The sequence below is a fragment of the Mauremys reevesii genome, linkage group 8 (genome assembly GCF_016161935.1).
Source record: "Mauremys reevesii isolate NIE-2019 linkage group 8, ASM1616193v1, whole genome shotgun sequence".
In the NCBI taxonomy this organism is placed as follows: domain Eukaryota; kingdom Metazoa; phylum Chordata; order Testudines; family Geoemydidae; genus Mauremys; species Mauremys reevesii.
The window spans coordinates 41,800,490-41,818,075 of record NC_052630.1 but is presented as its reverse complement, the minus strand read 5'-3'; the positions used below and the strand labels follow the sequence as shown (position 1 = coordinate 41,818,075).

The window sequence follows — 17,586 nt, the reverse complement described above, 5'->3', positions numbered from 1 at the left end:
CTGTTGCTCACAAACAGGGAAGAAATAGTAGAGGAAGCAATAGTGGATGGGAACCTGGGAGGCAGTGACCATGAGATGGTCGAGTTCAGGATCCTGACACAAGGAAAAAAGGAAAGCAGTAGAACAGAGACCCTGGACTTCAGAAAAGCAGACTTTGACTCCCTCAGGGAACTGATGGGCAAAGTCCCCTGGGAGAATAACATGATGGGGAAAGGAGTCGAGGAAAGCTGGCTGTATTTTAAAGAAACCTTATTGAGGTTGCAGGAACAAACCATCCCGATGTGTAGGAAGAAAAGTAAATATGGCAGGAGACCAGCTTGGCTTAACAGTGAAATCCTTGCTCGTCTTAAACACAAAAAAAACAGCTTACAAGAAGTAGAAGATTGGAAAAATAACCAGGGAGGAGTATAAAAGTATTGCTCAGACATGCAGGTGTGAAATCAGGAAGGCCAAATCACACTTGGAGTTGCAGCTAGCCAGAGATGTTAGGAGTAACAAGAAGGGTTTCTTTAGGTATGTTAGCAACAGGAAGAAAGTCAAGGAAAGTGTGGGCCCCTTGCTGAATGAAGGAGGGAACCTAGTGACGGAGGATGTGGAGAAAGCTAGTGTACTCAATGCTTTTTTTGCCTCTGTCTTCACAGACAAGGTCAGCTCCCAGACAGCTGCACTCTGCAGCATGGTATGGGGAGGAGGTGACCAGCTCTCTGTGGAGAAAGAAGTAGTTCGGGACTATTTAGGAAAGCTGGACGAGCACAAGTCCATGGGGCCGGATGCGCTGCATCCGAGGGTGCTAAAGGAGTTGGCCGATGAGATTGCAGAGCCATTGGCCATTATCTTTGAAAAATCATGGTGATCGGGGGAGGTCCCGGACGACTGGAAAAAAGCTAATGTAGTGCCCATCTTTAAAAAAGAGAAGAAGGAAGATCCAGGGAACTACAGGCCAGTCAGTCTCACCTCAGTCCCTGGAAAAATCATGGAACAGGTCCTCAAGGAATCAATTCTGAACCACTTAAAGGAGGGTAAAGTGATCAGGAACAGTCAGCATGGATTCACCAAGGGCAAGTCATGCCTGACTAACCTAATTGCCTTCTATGATGAGATAACTGGCTCTGTGGATGAGGGGAAAGCAGTGGATGTGCTATTTCTTGACTTTAGCAAAGCTTTTGATACAGTCTCCCACAGTATTCTTGCCAGCAAGTTAAAGAAGTATGGGCTGGATGAATGGACGGTAAGGTGGATAGAAAACTGGCTAGATGGTCGGGCTCAACGGGTACTGATCAATGGTTCTATGTCTAGTTGGCAGCCGGTATCAAGTGGAGTGCCCCAAGGGTCGGTGCTGGGGCCGGTTTTATTCAATATCTTCATTAACGATCTGGAGGATGGTGTGGACTGCACCCTTAGCAAGTTTGCAGATGACACTAAACTGGGAGGAGTGGTTAATACGCTGGAGGGTAGGGATAGGATACAGAGGGACCTAGACAAATTAGAGGATTGGGCCAAAAGAAATATGATGAGGTTCAACAAGGACAAGTGCAGAGTCCTGCACTTAGGACGGAAGAATCCCATGCACTGTTACAGACTAGGGACTGAATGGCTCGGCAGCAGTTCTGCAGAAAAGGACCTAGGGGTTACGGTGGACGAAAAGCTGAATATGAGTCAACAGTGTGCCCTTGTTGCCAAGAAGGCTAATGGCATTTTGGGTTGTATAAGTAGGGGCATTTCCAGCAGATCGAGGGATGTGATCATTCCCCTCTACTCGGCACTGGTGAGGCCTCATTTGGAGTACTGTGTCCAGTTTTGGGCCCCACACTACAAGAAGGATGTGGATAAATTGGAGACAGTCCAGCGGAGGGCAACAAAAATGATTAGGGGGCTGGAGCACATGACTTATGAGGAGAGGCTGAGGGAACTGGGATTGTTTAGTCTGCAGAAGAGAAGAATAAGGGGGGATTTGATAGCTGCTTTCAACTATCTGAAAGGGGGTTCCAAAGAGGATGGATCTAGACTGTTCTCAGTGGTAGAAGATGACAGAACAAGGAGTAATGGTCTCAAGTTGCAGAGGGGGAGGTTTAGGTTGGACATTAGGAAAAACTTTTTCACTAGTAGGGTGGTGAAGAACTGGAATGGGTTACCTAGGGAGGTAGTGGAATCTCCTTCCTTAGAGGTTTTTAAGGTCAGGCTTGACAAAGCCCTGGCTGGGATGATTTAGTTGGGTTTGGTCCTGTTTTGAGCAGGGGCTTGGACTAGATGACTTCCTGAGGTCCCTTCCAACCCTGAGATTCGATGATTCTATGATTCTGCACCTGCTCCCTGGCACGTTCGGCCCCTTTCCCGCTCTGGATTGCTGCTCTGTGCAGCACAGTGGTTACCTGCAAGAAACCAGCTGGGGATGTGGCGGTGGCCTATCCCATCCATTCCCCACCCAGGCCTGGATGCAGGGGACAGGGACAAGTGAGCCAGAGGGCCCCCTCCTTCACAGCATATTTCCAGCTTAGTTGAACTGGTGAAGATGGGAATTAATAAGAGAATTGAAAGGTGGGTAAGGAACTAGTTAAAGGCAAGGCTAAAACGGGTCATATTGAAAGGTGAACTGTCAGGCAGGAGGGAGGTTACTAGCGGAGTTCCTCAGGGATTTGTCTTGGGACCCACCTTATCTAACATTTTCATTCATGACCTTGGCACAAAAAGTGGGAGTGTGGTAATAAAATTTGCAGATGACACAAAGTTGGAAGGTATTGTCGATATGGAAGAGGACTGGAATATCAGATGATCTGGATGACCCTGAAAACCAAAGTAGTAGAAATGAGATGAAATTTAATAGTGCGAAGTGCAAGGTCATGCACTTAGGGACTAACAACAACAATTTTAGCTATAAACTGGGGATTTATCAGTTGGAAGTGACAGAGGAGGAGAAAGACTTGGATGGCTATGAGCCACCAGTGTGATGTGGCCATGAAAAAGCTAATGCAATAATAGGATGCATCTGGCGAGGTATTTCCAGCAGAGACAGGGAAGTGTTAATATCATTATACAAGGCATTGGTGAGACCTCATCTGGAATACTATGTGCAGTTCTGGCCTTTCCTGTTGAAGAAAGATTAATTCAAACTGGAACAGGTGCAGAGAATGGCTACTAGGATGATCCAAAGAATGGAAAATTTACCTTATGAAAGGAGACTTAAGGAGCTTAGTTTGTTTAGCCGACCAAAGCGAAGGGATTGAGGGGAGCTAGGATTGCTCTCTATAAATACATCAGAGGGGTAAACACCAGGGAGGAAGAGGAGTTGTTTTAGTTAAGGGCCAATGTTGGCATAAGAGCAAATGGCTATAAACTGGCCATCAACAAGTTTAGGCTAGAAATTAGATGAAGGTTTCTAACCATCAGAGAAGTGAAGTTCTGGAACAGCCTTTCAGAAGGAGTACTGGGGGCAAAAAAAATCTAACTTGTTTCAAGACCAAGCTTGAGAAGGTTGACAATAGCACATATCCCATCTGCAACTTCTATTAGCAGATATCTCCAATGGCCGGTGTTGGGACACTAGATGGAGAGGGTTCTGAGTTACTACCGAGAATTCTTTCCTAGGTGTCTGGCTGGTGGTCTCACCCACTGATAACCATCTCCGGGGTCATGAAGGAATTTCCATGCAGGTCAGATTGGCAGAGACCCTGGGGGGTTTTCTCCTTCCTCTGCAGCATGGGGCATGGGTGACTTGCTGGCTTGAACTAGAGTAAATGGTAGATTCTCTGTAACTTGGATTCTTTAAATCATGATTTGAGGACTTCAGTAACTCAGCCAGAGGTTATGCATCTATTACAGAAGTGGGTGGGTGAGGTTCTGTGGCCTGCGATGTGCAGGTCAGACTAGATGATCAAGATGGTCCATTTTGGCTGTAAAGTCTAGAAGTCTATGACCATGGCGGTAGGGAAGGATCACCTTAAAAAAGTGATACAAACAATAAATACCTGGGCACTCAGCTTCCCTTCCTCACTTAGGGCTTGTCTTCACTAGCGCGCTAAATCGGAATGCAGCGACGTCGATTTAGCACATCTGGTGAAGACGCACTATGTCAAGGGGAGCACGTTCTCCCGTCAACATAATGAATCCACCTCAATGAGAAGCTAAGTCAGCAGGAGAAGCAAAAGAAGGATTGATTTAGGCAAACACTGAGACTATGACTGTCTTTAACAGATGGAAGAATAGGACCCATTGCTGGTAGCAGTAATGTACACATTCAGAACTAGTGGGTATGGAAACCAGTCTCTCCTCACCCTGGGAAGCAGGGTTGGTACTGGAAGCACTGGGTGTTACAGGGGCATTATTCTGCATTCCATCAACTTGGAAACAATTTGAACTGACTGATGGTTTTTAAACCCAGCACAGATGTTGGGGAGGACACAACATCCAGTGTCTCAAGGTGGCACTTTACTCTGACAGACAGCAACGCTGTTTCCACTGTACAACCCCTGCAAATCATAGAATCATAGAAGATTAGCATTGGGTGGGGATGGAGCTCGGGCTTCAGCTTCAGCCCTGAGTCCCAGCAAATCTAATGCTGGCCCTGGCAACCCTATTTTAATGGGGTCGCGACTCACTTTGGGGTCCTAACCCACAGTTTGAGAGCTGCTGGATTAGATAGATACCATCTGTGAGGCTGAGGTGAAAGACAGGCTGGGGGAAGTAGACAAATCCCAAGAGGAAGGAGACAAAAGGGCCATCTGTAAAATTTTGGGTTTAATCCAAAAATATTAAGAAATTCACAGCTGGAAAGTAGATCTGTCTGCCCAGCTGCCCACTCATGTTACATGTGTCAGCTCCTTTCTGCCAGGCCCTGGTTATCACCCTAATGGAGCTAGGGAGCCAGTCTGGCCAGGGGTCTCCTCTCACTCTACAGAACAAAAGTCAGCGAAGCAAATTCAGAGCTGCCTAGTTCCCCCGGGTTTGAAGTCCCTGCCTTTGGCGCATGTGTGTCAAGGAGCTGAGGTAGTTAGTGATGTCTTCACAAAGAAAGGTGGAGTCTCACAAGAGCCCACTCCTGTTTTCACTGATGCACCATCGACGGTGCAAGGAAGGAGCTGTTGGGGAGGGGAGAACAGGACCCTAACCACAGAGCCACACTGCAAATATTTAACATGCTACCTTCAAAATCTCCACTGTGTTGGTTCTGTTCCTGACTAGTGATTTAGGTCATTAAGCAACACAACATGAATTTCTAATGTGACTAACATGGGATTTGGAATTCTCTTCCAGGGGATATTGAAGTATTCACATTTAAAATGGGCTTGTGCGGAGGATTTGCATTAGAGCCATTAGCAAACCGCCAGCACCCAAATATTCCCTGGAACACAACACAGAGGGGCTTGGAGCATAGCTGAATCCAAGGCTGTTGGTGAAGAGGAATACATTTCCAGCTGTTTGCTCATCATGGTTCCTGCGAGACCCCGCTGCAGAGCCAGCTGTGCTGTCCTAGCAGGGATTTTTCTAATCACCCCCCACACTTTATTTGCTTGATAGCAAGCTTCAAATCCCCACACAACAAGCCTTACCCGACACATGTGGCTACAAGCACAGGCCCCCCGTCACAATGAGGTAGAGCAGTGTCTGGGTCGTACACACTGAGTGTTCTGTTGCTCGTGGGAAATCATCATTCTCAGAGGGCTGATACTTCATGAAATGCCCCACCGGTGAGACTGCGGGACTGATGCTCAGTACATGGGATGGATCCGTGTGTGCTAGTGGGGATGTGCTTGTTCTCCAACGGCTAGGAATAACTGCAGGCCCCTGCAGAATGGAGCAGGCTTCTGAACAGAGCTGGAAATCCATAGAAGAGAATGAAGCTTTCAGCCTGACAGCCCTGACCCCTGTCAGCAACGTGTCCTGCCACATGCCATCCTACTGCCGGAGCTAGCTCTGCTATCTGAAGCGTTGATTAAGCTCAAACATCAAGGAGCAGAAAGAAAGCTCCTGTGGTATCCAAAGCCCCGTCATGGGGCCCATGCCGCTGCCATCTCACTCTTCAAACAACGCCCCTCCTTGCTGCTCTGCATCACGTCCCTGGGGAGGAACGAACCCAACACTGGGACAACCACAGTTACATCGGCCTGAATCTTTCACCAGCCCATTTCCTGTGCACCTGTAAACAGTTACCCTGCTAGCCTGGGGCCTTGCCTCGAAAATCAGATCAGTCAATAAAAGCACTGCCTTGCTCTTTCTAGCCATTCACTTCTCTGCTCCTGCCCAGTGTCGTCTGACTCATTGAGTCATTCGAATGTCCAGGAAAAGACTTATTTGGAGGAATTGGACCTTTCCCCTCACCCTCCTTCTTTCTCCCTTGCTTTTCAAAAACAGTAAAAAAATGCAAACATTGTTTTCCCCTCACTTTTCTCCCTCTTTTTTACCTTCCTACTGTTTTTTTGTAGTGGGGAAAAAAAGAGAGAGAAAAGGAAAAAAAACCCTACAAATCCAAAAACTGAAAATGAAAAATTGAAATGCTTAATTTTCAAATGTTGAAAGGAAATAATTGGAGATATACCAATCTCCTAGAACTGGAAGGGACCTTGCAAGGTCATTGAGTCCAGCCCCCTGCTGTCACTAGCAGGACCAATTTTTGCCCTAGATTCCTAAGTAAGTGACCTCCTCAAGGATTGAACTCACAATGCTGGGTTTAGCAGGCCAATGCTCAAACCACTGAGCTATCCCTCCCCCTTGAAATAGTTCAACTCAAAACTAAAAAACATCATTTTGAAGTGACTCAAGACAAAATGAAAACATTGCTTTCAATTTGTTGAGGAATTTCTTACAGGAAACTGGAGTTTTTCAGCAGACAAATTTCAAAAGGACATGTTTCCCATAAAATTTTTCACAAGGAAAGTTTTGATTTTGTAGCCATTTCTAGATCTGTCTCCCAGTCTCCTGAATTAACTGTTTGGCCATGCGACAGAGAAACTGAACTGCAGCTCAAAGATGACCACTGACAATTTACTAGCACTAATTCATTTTCTAAAAAGTCTGCCCCATGCCAGCCTTGCTCCTTGAGGCTCCTGTGTCCCTCAAAGTCAACATGACTTTTGATGTTTACTCACTGGGAGCAGAGTCGAGCGCTGAGGGTGAGATTTTTCAAAGGCAGCCAGTGGATTAGGTGACATTCAAAAGTCAGATACATATAGTTCAATTCCCCTGATGTGCACAATGTTATATTGGAATAAAGGTACCTTGTATCTACTCCCGTACAGGCAGTATAACTAGCCTGGGATAAAGCACCTTTATACTGGTATAACTGCAGTCACACCAGGGCTTGTGTTAATTGCATCACACCCTTACTGTTAGATTTATACTGGTATGAAATCGGTGTGGAGAGCCAGCCTTTGATTGCAGCTCATCCAGAGCCTGTAGGGGTATCTGAAATCATGCCTTCCAGCATACATTTGTGATGGCTGCCATCCCGACTAACACACAGGCAGAGGTGAAAGTAAACTGGTATGGTCTGGTACGGCGTACCGGCAAGAGCCTGTACGCTGTGCCAGACTGGACCGGCTTCTCTGGTGGTGATTTAAAGGGCCCAGGGCTCCAGCTGCTGCGGGGGGCCTTTAAATCACCGCTGGAGCTCCGGCAGCTGAGCTCTGGCAGGGATTTAAAGGGCCTGGAGCGCTGGCCCTTGTGGGGAGCTCCGGGGTCTTTAAAGCGCCGCCCAAGCCCCAATACCAGAGCTCAGGCAGCGCTTTAAAGGGCCCAGGACTCCCCGCAGTGGCTGGAGCCTCTGGCTCTTTAAATCACTGCTGGAGCCCCGGGGCTCCTGCAGCCAGGCTCAGGTGGGAATTTAAAGGGCCCGGGGCTCCGGCCACTGCAGGGAGCCCCAGGCCCTTTAAATCACCGACGGAGCCCCAGGGATCCCAGCCGCCTCTGTAGCTGGTAGCTCCACGGTGATTTAAAGGCCCTAGGGCTCCCAGCCACAGCCGGAGCCCCCGGGCCTTTTAATCTTGAAAGGCCCCGCCTCTTCTGGTTGAGGCCACGCCCCCGCACAGGACTCCAGCATACCGGTAAGTCCTTTAAGTTACTTTCACCCCTGCACACGGGGTACCTTCCGAGCTAAAAGCATGAGCTGGTTCAGCGGGAGTGAACAAGAAAAGGCTCTGTAGCTAGGGGCTATAATAAGTCATAGTCTCTGTGAATCAGCACGGAGGGGGACTTGGAACACACACCATTGACTTACACATCACCTTGCACATTTCCTTGCCCTTTGACTTGGCATCTTGGGGAACACAGTTAACAATCACGCAGCATAATTAGCAGGCTGAGGCTCTGCAGTGTGTGATTCTGTTGTACTCAAATGGCCGTGGGCATTGAGCAAGCAGGCTACTCTCCACTGCAGGGTGTGCCATTCCCTCCTCTGGCCCCTCAGTGAAGAGGCTGGATACTCTGATTGGGATTGCTGTTTTCCCCTCCACACCTCAGCTCCCTTGCTGATTGCATTGAATCCCTTTGTCATTATCACAATGTGTACTTAGGGAACTGAATTTTCAGACACACTTGGTGAGCTGAGTTAAAACCGTTATTGATTAGGAAGGTTGTGGAATGCACTTGAGTGCGCCAATGTAATTGTTCTGCTATTTGCATAAGTTATTAGCAGTAGAGAAACTTATTATCTAACATATTGATTGAACTCTATACTTGGCTAGTCCCATATTTACAGAGGTTTAGGTATCAAAGAAATACCTCTTCTGTGCCAAGGCTTCTGAGGGAATCTCAACACTGCCTCTGTACATAAGCCCTTGCAACAGCATTCCCAGAAGGCTTGTGTTAGCCAATCACAGGTTCATGGTTCCCAGTACAAAACTGTTGAATTTTTTTACCTCTGACCTTCTAATTTCATTATTTAGGAGCAGTCAGGTGAGCTGGGTTTTATTTGCAAGAATTCTTATGGGAAGTAAAAGTTTGATGACTACTCGTGTGAATAAATATTTGTCCCAGATGATCTCTTGTGGCCATTCTGAGATGCTCTTTTTATTACTTACATAGCAGATTTGTCAGGAAATTATGACTGCAGCACTGTCAACCTGAATCATTCAAAAATCTGGAGTCAGACCCCCAAAATAAAAGAGACTGGCTTAAAAATCATGAGATTTTTAAAAAATGATAGAGGCAGTCCTTGGACTTAAATTGCATTGTAAGTTGAAACGTCATAACTCGGAATCTCAATACACTCCATTGCAGGATCGAGCATCGTAAAGTGAAAACCAATTGTCGTAAGTCGAATCAGGGTGTCAATTCAGAAATGTCATAAATGCCATTCATTGTAAGTCGAATGTCGTAATGTCAAGGACTGCCTGTACATTTTATGTTCTTTTTATTTGCCTTTGGGTGGTTGAACCTTTAGGGTCCAACTCAGGTCACATTTTCTAGCTTTTCTCTGCAACCATGAAGGCTAGAAACTTACTTTAAAAAAATGAAAGCTAATATTCTCATACAGTAACATGACTCCAGAAGCTGAGGCTTTAAGAAAAACACCAAATATTTCAAGTGTCAGATAACATCATGAATGTTCGTAGATTATTTTGCAAAATGGAAGGGAGACACTTCCTGTTTGTAATGCTGAAATCAAACAAAGAAGGAACTGAGTCCAAACCATGTTACTTAGTTCACCAAACACATGGCTAAAAGGTCTTCCTCCAGCCATACGGTGAACAATTGAAACAAACAAACTAATTCTTAAAAATCATCATGACCTGTTCCTGAATAATTCACAAAACAAAGTTATTGTGTGCTGTAAATAGTTCACTCAGCTCTAGCAATGATGAAATCCCTTGCTGATATTGTTAATATCCTAAATAAATATCTTCCAGTGGGCTGGATTTTAATCTAAATGAAGTTGGGAGACTTTCTGTATGAATTTGTGTAGATGTGACTGACGTTTCTGATTCCTGAATCCCATACTATCTTAGATTTTCTTGCCCACATGATCTTCAGCAGAGGACTGGGGCTGGTTAATTGTATTGATGACTTCTTGGGCATATTGTTTGTGTAGGTTTCTATATAAAAGTGCCCATCCAAGTGTTCAGATTACTGTGTGTTGGAATTCTCTCCATGAGACTAGCAGTGGTGACTCACATTTTGTCGAGGAATCATAGTCTTTTATGTGTGGGGACTTTCCTTGCATTGCTGTTCACACCTGCATAAAGAGTCTTTTAGGTCTTTCTTCTTTTTTGAGTCAGTGTTTTGTCTCCAACCCATGATGTTGGCTCTGGTACCCTGCCCAGTCTGGGTTGATGTGGAAGGAAGGGAGTAACTGGAAATAATGAGATTGTGATGCATTTTGAATTTCTGTCATTGAGTGAGATGTTCAAACAAGGTTGAGTCTGAAATCCAAAAGCACCAATCTAGATAGGGTGGTGTATTCCTGCTTACGTCTTGCTAGGCTTGTGGGACAAGCTGGAGGCAAAGGCTGGATACTTGGGATGAGATCTGTGCAGAGTATGGACTTTCTGGTTTGTGAAGGATTTCGAGTTTTAGAGATTTGACTTCATTATGAATGAGAATGAAACCCAAAAATTTCTAAATCCTCTGTGGAAGAAAATTCTGAAAAAAATTTTTGGGTTGCTCAAAGCAGTTTGTTCTGATGACATCAAAATGTTCCATTTCAGTTTTGAATTTGTAAATTATATCACATTACATTACACAAAATAAAAATAGTCTATAGGGCAAAGTCATTTCAACATAAAAAATCAAAATGTTTCCTTCCCAAAATGTCAAAATGGGAACTTTTTTCCATTTTTTCTCCAAAACAAGATTTTAGGGAAATTGACACAATTTCGCGAAGCATTTCCATTCCGACAGAACCACATTCTCCAGTGGAAAATGGTTCAGTCAAAGGTTTCCAAGCAGCTCTATTAGGGATATTTATTAGGCAGGAAGGACAATTCCTGTCTTCACAGTGTATCAGCAGGGCTCTGCCTCTTAGACCTGTTATTGGCTGGAGCCAGTACCCAATCCTGGAGCACAGGGAAGTGACCCCAGGGTGCCATCGGTCTGTGGTCCTGCTCCATCTTGCACCTGTGCATAGGGCAGCCTGGGTATGCTGGTGTGCAGCCCACACACTCAGGGAAGGCCTGTGCCTACTTAGCATTGTTGCCGCCTTAGCTGTAGCTCAGCCAAGCTACACATATTCAATGACTATAATGCTTCCCCATCCATCATTGCCTCCAGCCCTCGGCTAATACTGAGTATCCCTCCAGGGCCTGCAAACTTGTGCCTTACTTGATTGCTAGACTGTCTCCTTGGCTTTTAGTATGTATGTCACAGTATAGCAAATGCACCCAATTATCACCTTAGGCTCAGCACTGCATGCGTTTCTAACCGGCCCCAGAGCTCCCACCACCTTTGGCACATGTGTGCCCACAAAGGCGCTAGGGGAACCACACAAGAACTGAAGGGTGTCCCGCTGCTGTGAACAGGTGCTGTGTTTAGGACTTATATCTTCTCCATCACTGCTGACTCCTCCTGGGAGAACCCTTCCACTGGGAAAGAGTTTTGCAGTGAATTATAATTTGGGTATTTCTGATTGCTTCTGTGCCCAAGGGTGATTTTCCTTAAAACATGAAATGTTCCCTGGAGACTTTGTGCTTCTTCAAAACCTCCGCTGTTCCCCTAGCTGTCCATTCCCCAGACTGAGGCAGCTGTGGCTGGATAGCACCTGACAAAACAGAATGGAGGAAGGGAAATGCAAAGCCGAGGATGTACAAGCAGAATTGTTTCTAAATAAAACAGTGCTGTGAGCTTCTCTACGACGCATACACAGCCTTTAAAATAATCAGTGTCTTTTGAAAGAAGAAATACTTGAAGGCAGAAACCACCATTTCCTCCTGAGAGACCTAATGTATCTGGAATTATCCATCCACGGCTGTAAATCCCCAGTAAACCCTGGCAGGAGTTTAAAAAGCAGTTACAGAAATGGCTATATATTTTTATCTGAAACCTCAAGAGAGAGCTAATCATGGTGCTGATGGCAGCAAGGAACAGTCAAGGAGTGGGAGGAGGATGCTCATGCTGATGAGAGCAATGCTAAGTGCTGCCTGCAGCTCACATGGCATGTGAGTTATTCTGAACAGTGCTTGCAAACTTTTACCAGTCACAATGGGGAGTTTCATTTGCTGTTACTCCTGGACCCTTTCATTCATTTTCAGACAACCTGTGAAGTGTTTGCAGTGTGACATGTGCCCCTGTGAGGCATGTAAGAGACCCTCTGGAACAACTACCCTCCAGCCTAATAGGAACACAGTCAGCTGAGTATCTGGAGGCCATGTGTTGACGTCTCCCCTTCTAATTGTTGATTGGCCATTTTACATGGAAATGATTATTTGATGGAAAATGCAGTCACTGCAAGATTTAAATTTTCTGTGGGAAAATTTCAATTTTGTTGACATTTTGTTAGGAAAATCAAAATGAAAGGCTTTGTTTTGGGCCAGGTCATCCTAAATCAAAATATTTCAGTGTGTCCAACTGAATCAAAATGTTTCATTTCAGGGCATTTCACCATTCATCTGTGTGCACCAGAGCTGTCTCAGAGGGGTTGTTCAGATATCTCATAGACCAATTCTCTTCTATGGGCTGGGGTCCCTGGCTGGACATCATCTCCCACAATACCTTGCAGTCTCTCCTCTACTTGAAGCACAGTTATACAGCATGGCAGTTGCATAAACATGCTACATCATGAGAGATGTAATCCAGCCAGGGAGCCTGGCCCATAGAGGAGAATGGGGAAACCCAAAATACAAGTTCCATGAACCCTTGTGGCAGCTCATGGAGGCACAACTTAATGCTGAACCACCTCAAAATATGTTTCCACAATGGCAAACTGAAATTTTTCTGAACTTTCTGTTCTGTTACAAAAGTTGATATTTTGATTTTTCGTCCCACATCAAGATTAAACAAATTTTGAAACATCAGTCTTTCCTGCAGCACAGAAATTCTCATTTTCAACCAATTCTGCCATTACCACTTGTGGGCATTCTTTCCTCTGACCAAGGCCTGTGTCCCCCATTCACCAGACAAAGTAATAGAGGTTGCCTAGATCACACTTGCCAAGCCAGGGGTAGAACACACAACAGTAATATCACAGAGCCAAGTTTTGTTTAGCCTAGTCACGCTGCCCCTGAGAACAAGTCTGCCACCTTTGCAGGTGGAATTACTGTCTGGGAGACATACAGCTGAATTGCCTGGCCAGTAGTCACACAGGATGGCGTTTCAGTGCAGTGATAGTGTGTAGTGAATGAAGAAGAGGCAGCATCAGCAAAGAAAGCTAAGGAAATAAACTGAGACCCAGAAGAATTGGATTTTGTCTCCTCTACCCCTTGTTTGCTGTGTGATGCTGGGGAAGTGACTTCTCTGAGGTCTGTGCAGGGAAACCACCCATAAACACATGATTCAGGAGGAATGGTTTGTGGTTAAGGCACTGTCCAGGGACTCAAAAGACCAGAATTCAGGTTCTGTCTTCGCCAGTGACATACTTATTTACCTTGACAAAGTCATTTGCTGTCTGATACCCAGTTTCCCATTCTGTAAGCTATTTTGGCTCCTTGGGTGCATAACTACATATATGCTGTCATAAACATACAGATAAGGGTAACATAAAATCCCTCCTTTACCTGTAAGGGGTTAAGAAGCTCAAATAACCTAGTTGGCACCTGACCAGAAGGACCAATGGGGAAAGAAGATACTTTCAAATCTGGGGGGGGGAGGCTTTGTTTGTGCTCTCTGTGTGTTCCCTCTGGAGACAAAGAGAGAGACCAAGCAGGTAATCCAGCTCCTACTGAAATGATACATCTAAAATTACAGAAATTGTAAGTAATAGCAAGGAAATGCATTAGATTATCTTTTGTTTTAGCTTCTGAATTTTCCCTATGCTAAGAGGGAGATTTATTCCTGTTTTGTAATGTTAAAGGTAAGCCTAGAGGGGAATCCTCTGTGTTTTAAGTCTTTTTTTACTCTGTAAAATTACCTTCCATCCTGATTTTACAGAGGTGCTTCTTTTACTTTTTTTTATAATAAAGTTCTGCTTTTAAGAACCTAGTGTCCTAAAAACCAAAGGGTCTGGTCTGTACACACCTTGTTAACCTATTTGGCTGGTATATTATTCTCAAGCCTCCCCAGGAAAGGGGGTGAAGGGGCTTGAGGGGGATATTTGGGGGAGGGATAGGGCTCCAAGTGGCCCCTTCCTGAATGTTTGTTTAAATCACTTGGTGATGGCAGCAATACCGTCCAAGGACAAGGAACAGAATTTGTGCCTTGGGGAAGTTTTTAACCTAAACTGGAGGAAAATAAGCTTAGGGAGTCTTTCATGCGGGTTTCCACACCTGTACCCCAGAGTTCAGAGTGGGGAGGGAACCCTGACATATGCATGTGTAATTGCCTGGAATTAATGGGAACAGAGAAAAGTCTGTGTCAAGTCCACTAGACAGCAAATAAATCTAGCTTCTCTCTTTCTCATTCCCTCAAGCAAGAAAGAAACCTGATTTTATTAAATCTGGGCTCCATACCCATAGCCAAGTTTAATGCACTTTCCTGTGTAAAGGAGGACAGGAAAATATTGTCAGTGTCCTAAAACTCCCTAGGCCTGGTATCTGCCCCCTGCCACACCCTCTCCCCCCCCCGCTTCTCGCCCCCCCCACTTCCCGTTCTCTGACAGATCTCAATAATTTGTTCAGGCATGTATGCTATTTATAAACCTTAAGTCACCAGTCAGAGTGACTTTATACAGAAATCAAATTATCATCCAACAATTAACCAATAATCCAGAGGCTATAATGTGTTTCGACACGTTATTCTATAAGGACTTGTCAAGAAAGAATGGTTGATAAAATGGTTCATTTGGCAAACAGGTCAACTTATACCTGGTACATGGTGCCCTCAAAGTTTAGAGTCAGTATCCGACTATTCAGCTCTATCAAAATGGTGGTGTGTGATTTCCTCAGGGCTGGAATTTGACCCAGGCACAATACGCAGGTGCCTAGAACCCTGACTCCCATCCATGTGATGACATCAGAATCTCAGCTTGATTTTCTTTAAAAAAAATGTGTTTCCAGCCCTTGTGGTTGTGACAAAAAGGTTAAGAACATGACCCACGTGTAACTGATGCAGTGGTGTCTGCCTGAGTCTTCAGAGAGTCTGATACAATTGCTTTAAGAGAGGGAACAGCCCCATGTGTAACCCATGCAGTGATATCTGCCTAAGTCTGGGAAGATCAGTCAGAAAGGAGGGACTGCCCCTTCTGTAACCAAGGCACTAAGGCCTGTCTGAGAATGCAGACATCCTACAGCAGGGGAAGCAACCAATAGTACCAAGGTGGCAGCCACCTGGCCCCCTACTCACTACCACTAATGACCATGCCTCCTGCTGCTGCAGAGGTGGGGAGGGTGGAGCCTTCCTGTTGTTTGAGGGGGAGAGGGAGAAAATAAAGTGGGTGGCTACTACTGTAACACCTCTGGATAGGTTGTTAACAAGGGGTATGGAACCTGGGACTTCTGGATGACCATAAGCCTTTATTGCCTTAGCTAGAAGAATCAGTACTACTAGCTAAGTCTATAGTAGGTTCACTAGCCAGCATCTGTGGCATTGGACCAGCAGCATTGGACATGAGTGCACAAATGTCCACTATAAACGGAGGTTGCAAAGCCAGTCATGGCAATTAGCAGGAACTGCCAGTGTAGCTGTTTTCTTCCAGAGGCAGGCAGCTCTTGTGGGAAGTGTGTGGTGCTTATTTGCACCTATTGGAACTGTGTCAGACTTATGTGCAGCAGCTTGTTTTCATCTGGCACAGCCCTCCATGCAGTTATAAGGGAGACAGCAACTTGTCTTGAAATTTTGGGGGTGCTGTCTGAGCCAGCACAGAAATTAGATGTTAATGTGCAGCTCAGGCAACCGCTAATGGTACAGGTGGCCGTGTTCAGCTCTGAATCATGTGATGCATATGCCAACTTCTTCCCCAAACTGCTGCGCAGTATTTCACTGGCGCAAATACCAGCACCAGGGCCAGCCAATATAAATGACTTCTGTTGTCAGTCGTCAGCTGTGTCTGTATCCTTTCTGTGTGCTGCCTCAGCCAGAGAGCTGACACAGTGCACCTCGATCGAACTGCGCACAAAGACCACAAAACCTGATTAGTAGCGAAGGCACCCAGCCAGGTTTATTGTTAATGAAGCACAGACTTTCTTTCTAGTACAACTCCTACCAAACTTTCTGTAAATTAGTTCAGGTAATGGCTAAGAAATAGGTTCCTTAGAGACTATCGCCGAGAGTATGTCCCTGGGTAGTCATCAGAGGCAATTAAACTCTACCAGAAATTCAAATCTGCTGGTAACAAGCAGGAGACCATTAATGAGAGCAAGGAAATCATTCAACTACTGGATCAAGCCCAGACACAATCAATGAAGAGAGAGAGTTACAAAGATGGACTTACTCACTCTAGGCAGAAAGCCTAGCAAACCATCAAAAGACTTTATGGCGATTCAAGCCTCAACAAAAAGAAGTTTCTAGTCATCACAAATGCTGTCACATCCCAGCTAGTGTATAATGGCAGTACACAGAACTTGGGTAAGTCTTGCAGCTGTGCAGCAAAGGTTGCTGAGGTTACAGAAAGGTTGCAGGCTCTCCATCAATCAGTCCTGATGGCACCTTTTTCAGCCAAAGAGCTGGACCAGCCCATAAAGTTTATTAAAAGAGGAAAGATGTCAGACCTGGATTACAGCCACATGGAGCTCCTTCATAGAATCATAGAAGATTAGGGTTGGAAGAGACCTCAGAAGGTCCTCTATTCCAACCCCCTGCTCAAAGCAGGACTGACACCAACTAAATCATCCCATCCAGGGCTTTGTCAAGCCGGGCCTTAAAAACCTCTAAGGATGGAGATTCCACCATCTCCCGAGGTAACCCATTCCAGTGCTTCACCACCCTCCTAGTGAAATAGGTTTTCCTAATATCCAACCTAGACCTCCTGCATTGCAACTTGAGACCATTGCTCCTTGTTCTGTCATCTGCCACCACTGAGAACAGCTGAGCTCCATCCTCTTTGGAACCCCCTTTCAGTTAATTGAAGGCTGCTATCAAATCCCCCCTCACTCTTCTCTACTGCAGACTAAACAAGCCCTGTTCCCTCAGCCTCTCCTCGTAAGTCAAGTGCCCCAGCTCCCTGATCATTTTCGTTGCCCTCTGCTGGACTCTCTCCAATTTGTCCACATCCTTTCTGTAGTGGGGGGCCCAAAACTAGATGCAATACTCCAAATGTGGCCTCACCAGTGCTGAATAGAGTGGAATAATCACTTCCCTCGATCTGCTGGCAATGCTGCTAATGCAGCCCAATATGCCGCTAGCCTTCTTGGCAACAAGGGCACTCCGCTGACTCATATCCAGCTTCTCAGCCACTGTAATCCTCTTCGCCTAGGCCCCAAAGCCAAAAGTTGCCTGCTCCAGTGTCACAACCAGTTTTTCCAGGTCAACTGCATCCCACAAATCTGGTGCAGGTCAAAGGCTGTCACCATTCCGAAATCAGGAAAACTGCTGGAAGATCCCCAGAGCTACTGACCCATCGCTCTCCTTTGTGCC

The 17,586-nt window shown here is 45.6% G+C and overlaps 1 protein-coding gene across 4 annotated transcripts in view; it reads left to right on the top strand.

The window, feature by feature from the left end:
* The window catches only part of TMEM121 (transmembrane protein 121), a 187,650-nt gene that overhangs the window by 160,100 nt on the left and 9,964 nt on the right, over positions 1-17,586 (top strand). Inside the window, exon 1 of one of the 4 annotated variants that reach the window (XM_039483254.1) lies at positions 8,002-8,033. The exons of the other annotated variants lie outside the window; for them this stretch is intronic. The gene's annotated coding sequence lies outside the window, so the exon portion shown is untranslated. Of the gene's footprint in view, positions 1-8,001; positions 8,034-17,586 lie in introns of those variants that run through there. 4 annotated transcript variants of the gene reach the window in all.